We start from the raw sequence: 3,717 nt of genomic DNA, 5'->3' as shown, positions 1-3,717 counted from the left end.
TCTGGAGACTAGAAATCTACTCTGTAGGAATCAGCATGGGTTTTCGAAAAAGACGGTCGTGTGAAACCCAGCTCGCGCTATTCGTCCACGAGACTCAGAGGGCCATAGATACGGGTTCACAGGTAGATGCCGTGTTTCTTGACTTCCGCAAGGCGTTCGATACAGTTCCCCACAGTCGTTTAATGAACAAAGTAAGAGCTTATGGACTATCAGACCAATTGTGTGATTGGATTGAGGAGTTCCTAGATAACAGGACGCAGCATGTCATTCTCAATGGAGAGAAGTCTTCCGAAGTAAGAGTGATTTCATGTGTGCCGCTGGGGAGTGTCATAGGACCGTTGCTATTCACAATATACATAAATGACCTTGTGGATGACATCGTAAGTTCACTGAGGCTTTTTGCGGATGATGCTGTGGTGTATCGAGAGGTTGTAACAATGGAAAATTGTACTGAAATGCAGGAGTATCTGCAGCGAATTCACGCATGGTGCAGGGAATGGCAATTGAATCTCAATGTAGACAAGTGTAATGTGCTGCGAATACACAGAAAGATAGATCCTTTATCATTTAGCTACAAAATAGCAGGTCAGCAGCTGGAAGCAGTTAATACCATAAATTATCTGGGAGTACGCATTAGGAGTGATTTAAAATGGAATGATCATATAATGTTGATCGTCGGTAAAGCAGATGCCAGACTGAGATTCATTGGAAGAATCCTAAGGAAATGCAATCCGAAAACAAAGGAAGTAGGTTACAGTACGCTTGTTCGCCCACTGCTTGAATACTGCTCAGCAGTGTGGGATCCGTACCAGATAGGGTTGATAGAAGATATAGAGAAGATCCAACGGAGAGCAGCGCGCTTCGTTACAGGATCATTTAGTAATCGCGAAAGCGTTACGGAGATGATAGATAAACTCCAGTGGAAGACTCTGCAGGAGAGACGCTCAGTAGCTCGGTACGGGCTTTTGTCAAAGTTTCGAGAACATACCTTCACCGAAGAGTCGAGCAGAATATTGCTCCCTCCTACGTATATCTCGCGAAGAGACCATGAGGATAAAATCAGAGAGATTAGAGCCCACACAGAGGCATACCGACAATCCTCCTTTCCACGAACAATACGAGAATGGAATAGAAGGGAGAACCGATATAGGTACTCAAGGTACCCTCCGCCACACACCGTCAGGTGGCTTGCGGAGTATGGATGTAGATGTAGATGTAGAGATACTGCCTACAGGAAAATTAAAGAGGACTTTGGAGAAAAGAGAAGCAGCTGTATGAACATAAAGAACTCAGATGAAAAACCAGTCCTAAGCATAGAAGGGAAAGTTGAAAGTGGACCGAGCGAGGTGGCGCAGTGGTTAGCACACTGGACTCGCATTCGGGAGGACGACGGTTCAATCCCGTCTCCGGCCATCCTGATTTAGGGTTTCCGTGATTTCCGCAAATCGTTTCAGTCAAATGCCGGGATGGTTCCTTTGAAAGGGCACGGCCGATTTCCTTCCCAATCCTTCCCTAACCCGTGCTTGCGCTCCGTCTCTAATGACCTCGTTGTCGACGAGACGTTAAACACTACCCACCACCGCCACCTGAAAGGTGGAAAGAATACATGGAGGGTCTATATAAGGGAGACGTACTTGAGGGTAGTATTATGTAAATAGAAGATGACGTAGATGAGTATGAGATGGAAGATTTGATACTGAGGGAAGACTTTGAAAGAGCACTGAGAGACTAAGTGGAAACAAAGCCCCTGGAGGAGAAAACGTTCCGTCAGAACTACTGATACTGATCGCCTTGGGAGATCCAATAACGACAAAACTCTTTTATCTGGTGTGCAAGATGTTTGAGATAGGTTAAGTGCACTCAGATTTCGAGATGAATGTAGTAAGTCCAATCCCAAAGAAAGCAGTTGTTGACAGATGTGAATATTACCGAACTATCTGTTTAATAATCACTGTTGCAAAATACTAACACGAACACTTTTCAGAAGAACGGAGAACCTGGTGGAAGCTGACCTCGGGGAAGGTCAGTTGGGAATCCGGAGAATTTTAGGAACAAGCGAAGCAATACTGAGCCTACGACTTACCTTAGAAGGTAGGTTGAGGAAAGACAGGTCTACGTTTATAGCATTTTTAGACTTAAAGAAAGCATTTGACAATGTTGACTAGAGCACTCTGTTCGAAATTCTGAAGGTAGCAGAGGTAAAATCCACGTAGTAAAAACCTATTTACAATCTGTACAGAAATCAGACGACAGTTATTAGAGTTGAGGAGCATGAAAGGGAAGCAGTGGTAGAGAAGTAAGTGAGAGAGGGTTGTGGCCTATCACCGATGTTATTCAACCAATACACTGAGCAAGAAGTAAAGGAGTAGGAATTAAAGTTCAGGTAGAAGAAATTAATACTTTGAAGCTCAACGATGACATTGTAATTCTGACAGAACAGTAAAGAACTTGGAAGAGCAGTTAACAGGAAGATGTACGAAAAACATCAATAAAAACAAAACAAGGACAATGTAATCTAGTTAAATTAAATAAGATGATTCTGAAGGAATTAGATAGCCACTTAAAGCAGTAGACGGCTTTTCCTACTAAGACAGCAAAATAACTGATGATGGACGAAGTAGATAGGGTATAAAATGAGGACCGGCACTGGCAAGAAAAGCGTTTCTGAAGAAGAAAAGATGATGTTTGGATTGTGGGGCCCTCAACTGCGCGGTTATCAGCGCCCGTACAAATTCCCAACCTTTTCTCAGTCCAATCTTGCCACTTGCATGAATGATGACAGCACAAACACCCAGTCAACTCGAGGCAGGTGAAAATCCCTGACCCCCGGGAATCGAACCCGGGACCCCGTGCTCCGGAAGCGAGAACGCGATCGCTAGACCACGAGCTGCTGACTGAAGAAGAGAAATTTGTTGATGTGGAGTATAGACGCAAGTGTTAGGATGTCTTTTTCTGGGACTATTTGCATAGAGTGTAGCCATGTATGGAAGTGCAGCATGTACGATAAACAATTTAGACAAGAAGAGAGTATAAGCTTTTGAAACCCGGTGCTACAGAAGAATGCTGATGATTCGATGGATAGATCAGTTAACTAATGAGGAAGTACCGAACAGAATTGGAGAGATAAGAAATTTATGGTGCAACCTAACTACAATATGGGTTCGGTTGATGAAACACATTCTGAGACGTATTAGGATTACCAGTTTAGTATTGGCGTGAGGTGTGGAGCGGGAAGGGGGATAAAAGTTGGAGAGGGAGACAAAGAGATGAATACAGTGAGCAGATTCGGAAGCCTGTAGTAGCAGCTACTCAGAGACGAAGAGGCTTGCACGGGATAGATCAGCATGGAGAACTGCATCAGATCAATCTTCGGAACTAAAGACTGCATATAACAACAACAGTAACCACTAATATTCAACATATCTCTTCGCCTCTAAATTTTCTCTGACTCCACTCGCGAAAAGTACCAGTGCCTCACTCGACTCACGTAGGCGCGTACGTAGAAAAAGTAAGTTTGGGCACGAGGCATTCTGCGCTGCTATTGGCTGACGCTGTGACGTCACTACCAAACAGCCCCGGCCTTGGGAAGAACACTGTAACACGTGTGCTGTACGTTTAAGGCAAGTATTTATGGGATACTTTAGTTTCTATCAAAATAAAGTAATGTAAATTGCTATTCCACTACTGCTAGAACGTTACTGCTACATTCTTTGACTT

This window comes from Schistocerca serialis, chromosome 8 (genome assembly GCF_023864345.2).
Source record: "Schistocerca serialis cubense isolate TAMUIC-IGC-003099 chromosome 8, iqSchSeri2.2, whole genome shotgun sequence".
NCBI classification, from domain to species: Eukaryota; Metazoa; Arthropoda; class Insecta; order Orthoptera; family Acrididae; genus Schistocerca; species Schistocerca serialis.
This window is presented reverse-complemented; position numbering follows the sequence as displayed.